This window comes from Coregonus clupeaformis, chromosome 20 (assembly GCF_020615455.1).
Source record: "Coregonus clupeaformis isolate EN_2021a chromosome 20, ASM2061545v1, whole genome shotgun sequence".
Taxonomy (NCBI): Eukaryota; Metazoa; Chordata; class Actinopteri; order Salmoniformes; family Salmonidae; genus Coregonus; species Coregonus clupeaformis.
This window is the reverse complement of record NC_059211.1, coordinates 44578609-44590612: the sequence shown is the minus strand read 5'-3', so window position 1 is coordinate 44590612 and position 12004 is coordinate 44578609. Positions and strand designations below refer to the sequence as shown.

The 12004-nt window shown below is 43.7% G+C and overlaps 1 protein-coding gene across 4 annotated transcripts in view; it reads right to left on the bottom strand.

Annotated features, from left to right (window-relative positions):
• The window catches only part of LOC121533484 (semaphorin-6B-like), a 163680-nt gene that overhangs the window by 69039 nt on the left and 82637 nt on the right, over positions 1 to 12004 (bottom strand). The gene's annotated exons all lie outside the window — the stretch shown is intronic.

The following is a 12004-nucleotide window of genomic DNA, read 5'->3' as shown; positions in this document are numbered from 1 at the left end:
CGAGCAAAGCCATTGATGTCATTGGAGGGAGAGGGGGAGCGGGGATGGGAGGAGGAGGGGGAGGGCTAGGGGCTGTTATTCCAGATGCTCCAGTCCCCAACAGGGTTCTCATTTTTCCACGGCCGAGCAAAGCAGCGAGGGGATTTGGGGAGGGGTGACGGGAGGGGGCGGCAGCGTGTGTAGAGTGAGGCGAGGTGAGAATTCCTCACGCTGCGGTGGTACTAGACAGGGAGACGAGTGACATACGAGGAGCCACTGCTCACTGCATACTAAATCATGACTGTGTGTGTGTGTGTGTTTGTGTGTGTGTGTGCGTGTGTGCGTGCGTATATCTGTATCTGTGTCTCTCTCTCTGTCTGTGTGTGTGTGTCTGTGTGTTTGTGTGTGTGTGCGTATATCTGTATCTGTGTGTCTCTGTCTGTCTGTGTGTGTGTGTGTGTGTGTGTGTGTGTGTGTGTGTGTGTGTGTGTGTGTGTGTGTGTGTGTGTGTGTGTGTGTGATGGACTGCACAGATTCAGAGTTCGTGTCAATGTGATGTACATGTTTGTTTTTCAGTGGGACTGCTGTCTGAGCTGAAAGCTTCAACCAGATGTAACACACTGCACGCACACTTAATGACAAACGAGACGCAGTGCCAAAATCAATAAATACTTATAAGAGTACATAAGCCTAGCCAACACACAAAGTGTGGGCTTTTGGCATGGCCCTGCAGCGTAAATTGAAATACAGGATGTCTGCAGTATAAACAACAGGGATTTGTACTGTTTGGAAGCATCTCATCTCTTACATCATTGTGATCCACGGTGTATAGCTTTATTTGCTTGACTTTTTATCATTTTTGATTTTATTGTCATAATCTGCCTTCATATACAGAATTGATTTGGCTCCTGTATTAAACTATACAGCCTGTACTGTATCTAGGGCCACATTCAGCTCTCCTTCCACCCTGTTTCCCTCCTCCTCTCTCCCCTCTCACCCCTCCCTCTCCCTGGGCACACTCCAGACAAAGCGCCACCTGTGCTGGCTGGCAGTTCTTTCACTTGACCCAGACCCAGATGATCGCAGCTCCACTTCTCACTGTTTGTGTTACACCACTGCATTATTAATACAGAGCAGCCCGGATGAATTATGCAGTGTGCCGCAGATATGAATACAAACATGTTGGTATTCGTGGTATTGTGAGTCAGTGTGTGTGTGTGTGTGTGTGTGTGTGTGTGTGTGTGTGTGTGTGTGTGTGTGTGTGTGTGTGTGTGTGTGTGTGTGTGTGTGTGTGTGTGTGTGCGTGCGTGCGCGTGTGCGTGCACGTGCTTCCACAGGGTTCCACAGAGCAGCAGGACTACAGTACAGTACGACTCTGAGCTTTTAGCCAGATGTGTGTGTGGGACTGAACACACTGAGGGTTCCTTCCTCTACAGCTGTTGACCTGAACATATGCATTCCTCTCCCTGCTGATTCCCAGCCTGTAGCCCACCGTTCCTCTCTTTACTCTCAGTCAGACCCAGACCTCGCTCAGAGGAACAACAACCCTCTGTTACCACAACACATCTGCTCACAACAACCCACCACAGTCAGAGAGCAATACTACTGAAGACTCCCTCCACCTAGTGCATCTGGTTTCCACTGATCTAATCCTCCTGATGTTGAACTGGTTGCACAATCACACACGTTCCTAGTGTGGTTCACCTTTGTTTCATAAACCTACAGTATGTTATTACCTAAGCATAGAGATTTAAGGAACTCCACTAAAAGAAATCGACTTCCTTGGACCATGATGTTTTCACTAAACTGAGGATGAGCTAATTACCATAGCCGAGTTTAGCCATGCTCGAACGACATTGGGCGGAGATACATAAAAAAAAATTAAGCTAGTTTCCTGCAATTCTACACATTTTGTCATGGCTTATGCAGTGTTCTTATACTGTCAGCGACTCAAACATTAAAACAAAATCAATGGGGGCCCCATGCCATGACATTTTTAGAATTTTAGATTCTCCCTGACAGTCTAGTTTTTATTTTGCTGATTGTTAGTTCTCAAAAATATATACCTCCATCATATTTTCTACATATTTTATAAATGTTTTACCATCCCGAAAATTATTTAAAAGAAATATATATATATATATATTTTTGTATCATATTTTTGTGAGTGGCAGCAACGATTTAGCAGCGGCGGAACGCCGCAGCTAAATGAATATAGGGGAAACACTGTATCATCACAGCTTCTCACTAAAACCTCAAAAGTTTCCGTAGCATGCTCGAATGGGTCCATCACTGCTGGGACCAGCCAAGAGCTCAGAGAGAGACAGAACTCTTTCCACACTCTAGCAGGCTACTCTCCTCTCCTCTCACCTCCCTCTCCTTGGGTGATCCACGCTTGACTCTGATCATCAGAAGCAGATCTGTCATTTCAAGGCAACATTCTGACTTAGACTTTGATGTAAAGCAGAGTGACTGTGGCACGAGAGGGTGGAGGTGGAGGGCGAATGGGGAGGACAAATTAACAGCAGTGCTAAATTAGCACAAATTTTCCCGTAAAAAGGCACTTCCTGCCCACGTCCTCTCTTACTCAGCATGTTAGTACTAATCCTCTCCCAAGCTCCGCTTGTCTCTCGCAGAGGCTGTTTGATGCTAATCCTGTGTGAATGCACTACAGGCCAGCATCAACATCTCCACTGAAGAGGAGGAGGAAGTGGGGGGGGATTCAGAGACTATCTAAGGCAGCCATGTGGCAGTAATGGTTAGGACACCTTTAGGCTGACCCAGAGTTGCAGGGTCAGCTCCCTGTCGGGAACACTGTGGTCTCTCCTTGACCAAAACACTTAACCCAAATTACTGCAGTATGTGGCCTGCTAAGGAAATGAGAAGCATGTTCTCCAGACCATTTCCAGAGACCTTCTCCCTTACCTCACCTCGCTCATCAACTCATCCTTGACCGCTGGCTATGTCCCGTCTGTCTTCAAGAGAGCGAGAGTTGCACCCCTCCTCAAAAAACCTACACTCGATCCCTCTGATGTCAACAACTACAGACCAGTATCCCTTCTTTCTTTTCTCTCCAAATCTCTTGAGCGTGCCGTCTCTAGCCAACTCTCCTGCTATCTCTCTCAGAATGACCTTCTTGATCCAAACCAGTCAGGTTTCAAGACTGGTCATTCAACTGAAACTGCTCTTCTCTGTGTCACGGAGGCTCTCCGCACTGCTAAAGCTAACTCTCTCTCCTCTGCTCTTATCCTTCTAGACCTATCTGCTGCCTTTGATACTGTGAACCATCACATCCTCCTCTCCACCCTCTAGGAGTTGGGCATCTCCGGCACTGCTCACTCTTGGTTTGCGTCCTACCTGACAGGTTGCTCCTACCAGGTGGCGTGGTGAGAATCTGTCTCCGCACCACATGCTCTCACCACTGGTGTCCCCCAGGGCTCAGTTCTAGGCCCTCTCTTTTACATTTACATTTTAGTCATTTAGCAGACGCTCTTATCCAGAGCGACTTACAGTTAGTGAGTGGATACATTTTCATACTGGCCCCCCGTGGGAAACGACCCCACAACCCTGGCGTTGCAAGCGCCATGCTTTACCAACTGAGCTACACGGGGCCTCTCCTATTCTCTCTATACACCAAGTCACTTGGCTCTGTCATTACCTCACATGGTCTCTCCTATCATTGCTACACAGATGACACACAATACATTTACTCCTTTCCCCCTTCTGATAACCAGGTGGTGAATCGCATCTCTGCATGTCTGGCGGACATATCAGTGTGGATGTCGGATCACCACCTCAAGCTGAACCTCGGCAAGACGGAGCTGCTCTTCCTCCCGGGGAAGGACTGCCCGCTCCATGATCTCGCCATCACGGTTGACAACTCCATTGTGTCCTCCTCCCAGAGTGCAAGGAACCTTGGCGTGACCCTGGACAACACCCTGTCGTTCTCCGCTAACATCAAAGCGGTGACCCGATCCTGCAGGTTCATGCTCTACAACATTCGCAGAGTACGACCCTACCTTACACAGAAAGCGGCACAGGTCCTAATCCAGGCACTTGTCATCTCCCGTCTGGATTACTGCAACTCGCTGTTGGCTGGGCTCCCTGCCTGTACCATTAAACCCCTACAACTTATCCAGAATGCTGCAGCCCGTCTGGTGTTCAACCTTCCCAAGTTCTCTCATGTCAACCCGCTCCTCCGCACACTCCACTGGCTTCCAGTTGAAGCTCGCATCTACTAAAAAACCATGGTGCTTGCCTACGGAGCTGTGAGGGGAACGGCACCTCCTTACCTTCAGGCTCTGATCAGTCCCTACACCCAAACGAGGGCACTACGTTCATCCACCTCTGGCCTGCTAGCCCCCCTACCTCTACAGAAGCACAGTTCCCGCTCAGCCCAGTCAAAGCTTCTACCCCCCCCTCCCCCACCCCCCCATAAAAAAACAAAAAAACAAACGAGGGCACTACGTTTATCCACCTCTGGCCTGCTAGCCCCCCTACCTCTACGGAAGCACAGTTCCCGCTCAGCCCAGTCAAAGCTTCTAACCCCCCATAGAAAAATATAAAAAAGTTGGTTGTCCCACTGGCTATCCTAAATTGAATGCACCAATTTGTAAGTCGCTCTGGATAAGAGCGTCTGCTAAATGACTTAAATGTAAAAATGTAAAGGTAAATGTTCACCGCTCAAAGGTTGTTTTGGGCAGCTGGAGAGTTTCTGTATATTTAGGGCATCTGCAGAAACATAATACAAGAAACATACAATAAGATGTGAAACCATATCATTGTGAGACTGGTTTTATCTTGTTCGGAGGACTAAAATGCAGACCCCCTCTGAGAGTTGGTATCAACAACATATTGATCAAACAATCTTACTAATTACTGCACATAAGAACGCAAAACTGCTCTTTAAAAAAGTCTACATGGAGCTTCCTTTGTTTGCATATTGGCTGACCATGCCCTTGTGCTTGGCATTGAGCCAGCCGAGGCCAGGGATTATCTCTCTCTCTCTCTCTCTCTCTCTCTCTCTCTCTCTCTCTCTCTCTCTCTCTCTCTCTCTCTCTCTCTCTCTCTCTCTCTCTTTCACTCTCTGTGTGTCTGAGTCTGGGCTGAATACAGCTGAGACAGTCTCCAGGGGGAGAGGGGAGAAGAAAGAAAAAAAAGGAGAGGGAGAGAACGAGAGAAAGAGGGAATCTGAATTCAGCTGGACAGTAAAATGGCTCCTTTAAGGTCCACCAGGAGGAGAAAAGGCTAAGAATTAGGATATTGAATTTACCGCCCTTTCTGATCAACCAACCGGAAACATTTAATTACAAAACCAATTACACTGGTGGCGAATGTATCACATCTGACAAAACCATCCTGTGAGCAGGACAGGATATTTGCAGGAGGTAAAGTGGATGAGTGGAGGTTGGGAGTGGAGGGTGTGAGTGGAGGGAGGAGGATGAGAGCAGAGAGTGAGTGGATGACAGGGGCCTAGAGGATAGAGACTTGAGTGAGTGTGTGCAGGGCTGGATTAATGCAGGGGCTTACAGGGGCTGAAGCCTCTGGGCCCAGACCAATGGGGCACCCAAGAGGAAGCAAAACAAATATATATATATATTATATACAGTGCATTCGGAAAGTATTTTGTTACGTTACAGTCTTATTCTAAAATGGATTAAATCGTTTTTTTCCCTCATCAATCTACACACAATACACTCTAAAAATTAGGGGTTCAACAAGGGTTCTTCTAAGATCCTCAAAGTTTTTCAAAGAACCTTAGGGTTCTTGGCACTGAAAATGGCCCACAAAAGGTTCTTCCAAGAACCCCATAGGAGGTAGGGTTCATCGAGGAACCTCTTTAGTTGGTGGGGGATCTTGCAGGAACATTTCGATTTGAAAGGACAGCAGGTGCAGGCACTTAACTGAAAAATGTAAAGATCTCTTCAATTTAAGGTAAGGTTTGTCCCTTGTATGATCTAAATTGATATTCTTTTTTCATATTTGTGCCAATCTTTCTAAAAGAGAAAATTGACACAATTCAATGGATATCAATCAACAAAGAGGTAAGAATATGTATGCTATAAGAATAGCGTGCAGATGACTGAACTGCTCAATTTTGTGTCTGCAGGTATACAGACGAGGAGGCATACAAAGCTATTTTTATTGGTATGTTATGCAGATCACATTTACCATCCTCCTCACTTACCTCTTCAATGAATATCCCATAGGCCTCTACATTATGGACAAGGTATGTGTATGAAAACCATTATCAAAACAGTTTTTTTCATTCACATTCACCACAAAAACCAAGGTTTGAATACTGTTGTGTGCATGTTTTGTTAATTATCTGTATAATTACTATTTTGGGGATTCACAGACTTCACTGCAAAATCATTCTGGCTATTGATACGGAGAACATCAACACATTAACATAAACACGCCAGAGGATATGCCCATTGGACTTGGGGCTCTGCTGGGAGTTTACCTCATATTTAGATTTTTTTATTCTGCTTTGCCACTAAAATCATAATAAACACTGAGAACAAAAATATTGTGTTATTGTTGTTATTGTTATGTGTATTATTAATAATAATAATAATAATAATGGGGGGGGTTCTTCAAAAGGCTATTTGAGGATCCATTAAAAGGGGTTCAGTTTAAATTTGAAGAACCCCTAAAGGAAACTCCAGGAACCTTTTCTTTTTAGAGTGTACCCCATAATTACATAGCAAAAACAGTTTTTTTGAAAATGTTGCTAATTGATCCCCCAAAAACAAAAACTGAAATATCACATTTACATAAGTATTCAGACCCTTTACTCAGTACTTTGTTGAAGCACCTTTGGCAGTTATTACAGCATCGAGTCTTCTTGGGTATGATGCTACAAGCTTGGCACACCTGTATTTGGGGAGTTCCTCCCATTCTTCTCTGCAGATCCTCTCAAGCTCTGTCAGGTTGGATGGGGAGCGTTGCTGCACAGCTATTTTCAGGTCTCTCCAGAGATTGGGTTCAAGTTCAGGCTCTGGCTGGGCCACTCAAGGACATTCAAAGAATTGCCCCGAAGCCACTAATGCGTTGTCTTGGCTGTGTGCTTAGGGTCATTGTCCTGTTTGAAGGTGAACCTTCGCCCCAGTCTGAAGTCCTGAGTGCTCTGGAGCAGGTTTTCATCAAGGATCTCTCTGTACTTTGCTCCATTCACCTTTGACTAGTCTCCCAGTCCCTGCCGCTGAAAAACATCCCCACAGCATGATGCTGCCACCACCATGCTTCACCATAGGTTTCCTCCAGACGTGACGCTTGGCATTCAGGCCAAAGAGTTCAATCTTGGTTTCATTAGACCAGAGAATCTTATTTCAAATGGTCTGAGAGTCTTTAGGTGCCTTATGGCAAACTCCAAGTGGGCTGTCATGTACCTTTTACTGAGGAGTGGCTTCTGTCTGGCCACTCTACCATAAAGGCCTGATTGTTGGAGTGCTGCAGAGATGGTTGTCCTTCTGGAAGGTTCTCCCATCTCCACAGAGGAACTTTAAAGCTCTATCAGAGTGACCATCAGGTTCTTGGTCACCTCCCTGACCAAGGCCCTTCTCCCCCGATTGCACAGTTTAGCCGGGTGGCCAGCTCTAGGAAGCATCTTGGTGGTTCCAAACTTCTTCCATTTAAGAATGATAGAGGCCACTGTGTTCTTGGGGACCTTCAATGCTACAGAAATGTTTTGGTACCCTTCCCCAGATCTGTGCCTCGACACAATCCTGTCTCGGAGCTCTACGGACAATTCCTTCAACCTCATGGCTTGGTGTTTGCTCTGACATGCACTGTCAACTGTGGGAACTTATATAGACAGGTGTGTGCCTTTCCAAATCATGTCCAATCAATTGAATTTACCACAGATGGACTCCAATCAAGTTGTAGAAACATCTCAAGGATGATCAATGGAAACAGGATGCACCTGAGCTCAATTTCGAGTCTTATAGCAAAGGCTCTGAATAGTTATGTAAATTAGGTATTTCTGTTTTTATTTATTTGCAAAAATGTCTAAAAACCTGTTTTTGCTTTGTCATTATGGGGTATTGTGTGCAGATTGCTGAGAATTTTTATTTATTTAATTCATTTTAGAATAAGGCTGTAATGTAACAAAATGTGGATAAAGTCAATTGGTCTGAATACTTTCCGAAGGCACTATAGTGTCCTCCACTAATATTGGCACCCTTGGTAAATATGAGCAAAACGGGCTGTGAAAAATTTTTATTTGCTGTTTATCCTCTTGGTCTTTCATTCAGAATATTCATAAAAATCGAAACATGTGTGCCACAATTATTGGCATCCCTAGAAATTCTTAAGAGTGAAATCTAACTGAAGTATTCTACCATTCATTTTACTTTTTAAGTTCACCTGAGTGATTAGGAACACGTAAGTGACTTCCTGTTTCACTGGGGTATAAATATGAGGTGACACACAGGCCAAGTTCCCATAGTCATCCATTACTATGGGAAAGACCCGAGAATACAGTAATGATGTGCGACAAAGGGTTGTTGAGCTGCACAAATCAGGAAATGGCTATAAGAAAATAGCTCAACGGTTGAAAATGCCCATTTCCACTATCAGGGCAATAGTTAAGAAGTTTAAAGCAACTGGAGATGTTAACAATCGGCCTGGAAGAGGACGTGTGTCTATATTGACCACACGCACAGTGAGGAGGATGGTTAGAGTGGCCAAAAAATCTCCAAGGATCACAGCTGGAGAATTGCAGACGTTAGTTGGGTCTTGGGGTCAGAAAGTCTCCAAAACTACGATCAGACGCCACCTACATAACTACAAGTTGTTTGGGAGGGTTGCCATAAAAAAGGCTTTGCTGTCATCAAGCAACAAACTCAAGCGCCTACAGTTTGCCAAACATTACTGGAACTTTCAATGGGACTGGGTTCTATGGTCAGATGAGACCAAAATAGAGCTTTTTGGAAACAAACACCAGAGGTGGGTTTGGCGTAGACAGAATGATAGCCATGCAGAAAAGTACCTCATCCCCACTGTGAAGTATGGTGGTGGATCTTTGATGTTGTGGGGATGTTTTTCTTCCAAAGGCCCTGGACAACTTGTTAGGATACATGGTATCATGGACTCCATCAAGTACCAGCAGACATTAAATCAAAACCTGACTGCCTCTGCTAGGAAGCTTAAAATGGGCCGTGGTTGGATCTTACAGCAGGACAATGATCCAAAGCACACCTCAAAATCAACACAAAAATGGTTCACTGACCACAGAATCAAGGTTTTGCCATGGCCATCCCAGTCCCCTGACCTAAACCACATAGAAAACCTGTGGGATGAGCTGAAGAGGAGAGTCCACAAGCGTGGACCTCGGAATCTGAAGGATCTGGAAAGATTCTGTATGGAGGAATGGTATCAGATCCCTTGTCATGTGTTCTCCAATCTCATTACGCATTGTAGGAGAAGACTCAGAGCTGTTATTTTGGCAAAGGGAGGTTGCACAAAGTATTGAATGAAGGGATGCCAATAATTGTGGCACACATATTTGAGAATTGTTTATATTTTATGTTAAGAATTTATTTTTTCTTTCAGTTATTTTGCTTTATTTAAAGGTTAGATATTTGTGAATATTTTAAATGAAAGACCAAGTGGATAAACAATAAATACTTTTTACTCAGGTGTAGACAGGCTGCTGCTGCCTGCTTTCGCTCTACTAATCATCAGATGGGGGGAGGAGAGGGGGTAGGGGTCCACGTCGGTAACTGGGGGCCCTGCCTTGATTGGGTAACTGATGAATAATAATCATAAAAAAAAAAAAACTGCATAATAAATCATTGTGACTGGTCAATAGTGTGAGTCTGGGGCTGGACCCAAGCCTGTAAGAGGCCCAAGAGGCAAAAAATAATGTTATTTTTTAAAATATTTTTTTAAATCCAACCATAGCCCACTCTCAATGTTCAAAATACACCAGAGAGCATAATTTAGCCACAGAGGAGCAATAGTTTATAAAAAAAGAACTGTGGATTAATCTTTATCACAAGCACATACAGGTATCTGCCAAAATAAAGGAAACACCAACATAAAGTGTCCTAAAAGGGTGTTGGGCCACCATGAACTGCCAGAACAGCTTCAATGCGCCTTGGCAAAGATTCTACAAGTGGACCTAAACCGTATCAGGAAAATGCACCCCACAACATACAGTAACATATACTTTGTATCCCTCGTTTACTCAAGTGTTTCCTTTATTTTGGCAGTTACCGGTTTGCCAGTCAGGAAGGCCACAGTTTGGGCAGCATGCGTGTCAAATATACAGCTTGTTGCGTTGTGGCCATAGACATATAATCCATAGAAGGGTTTTGTAACCTCTTACCCTGGGAATTTGACAATAAACTCATAGGTACACTAGCAATGGATGCCAGGCCTGACTTGAATGGGAACTGCCATTTATGGATTCTATTTCTATGGTTGGTTGCGGCTGTCGTTTTGCCTTTTGCAGATTTCAAAATACAATTGCGGGAAAAACGTACAACTTTGAAAGCAAATGCCTACTGCTGGAAACAGAAGAATAATCTGTTTGTAGAACCAATATATATTCTCAACAACTCTTTCAAAGTAGCTCATCTTGAGATAAGCTATTGCCACGACGAGCGCATCGGCCATCACCGTGAGTAGCCTATGGCTTTATCTTCATCATTAGGTGAGTCAGTGTGCCCCTGGAAATTGTATTTAGTAGCCTACTGTAGCCTATGATATATATATACTGTATATACAGTACCAGTCGAAAGTTTGGACACACCTACTCATTCAAGGGTTATTATTCTACATTGTAGAATAATAGTGAAGACATCAAAACTATGAAATAACACATATGGAATCATGTAGTAACCAAAAAAGTGTTAAACAAATCAAAATATATTTTATATTTGAGATTCTTCAAAGTAGCCAACCATTGCCTCGAAAATGTCCCTTTGCTATCGTCAATGTGAAAACGGGCTAAGATTCTACCAACTTTGCACATCTCTTTGGGCAACAGACTGTATATCCATTGTTGTTTTTGTCAAAATTGCTCAAGCTCAGTAAATTTGGTTGGGAGTCATTGATCAATAGCAATATTCAAACCTTCAGGACTGAGACTCGACCACTCAGTAACACATAACACCTCTTGGAAAGCCATTCTGGTGTGTCTTTGGAATTAATATGTGTGTAATTGTCCCGCTGAAAAATACAATTCTATCCCAGGGTTACGTTTTCAGGAGACTGAGGCAGGTTTTCCTCTAATGTTTTACCTGGATTTGATCCTTTCATATTTATTTTGATCCTGACAAACTTCCCAGTCGCTGTTGGTGAGAAGCATACCGATAACAAAATGCTGCCACTACAATACTTGAAAATAACAGTATAACTTAAAAGCCTTGTTGCAAACAGAATGTATGATTTGGAGTGGATTTTTTAAAACACAGGCTTCCTTTTTTTTATTTTGTCATACAGGCCAGTAATGTGGAGTGAATGCAATGCTGTTGATTCTCTGTATTTTCAGGTATTGTGGTGGCAGCATCATGTTATGGGTATGCTTGTCACTGGCAGGGACTGGGGAGTTTGTCATGATGAAAATAAATATGAAAGGAGCAAAGCCCAGGTAAAAAGTAAGAGGAAAACCCACCGTAGTCTTCTGTAAACCTAACCCTGGGATAGAGTTTTATTTTTCAGCGGGACAATTACACACATTTAAATGTCAAAAACACACCAGTGGCTTTCCAAGAGGGGATGAGTGTTCCTGAATAGTCCAGTCTCAGTCTGACTTAAATCTGCTTGAAAATCAGAGACAAGGTTTGAATATTACTGTCCATCATTGATTCCCAACCAAATTTACTGAGGCTGAGCAATGGCTATATGTTGCCCTAAGAGATGTGGAAGGTTGGTAGAATGTTATTCAAAGAGATTCACAGCTGTAATAGCTTCCAAAGGTGCTTCCACCAAGTGTTAAATATGGGGTGTGAAGACATATGCAATCAACACATCCTAATTTAAAAAATATATATAATTTGGAAAATGTTATATT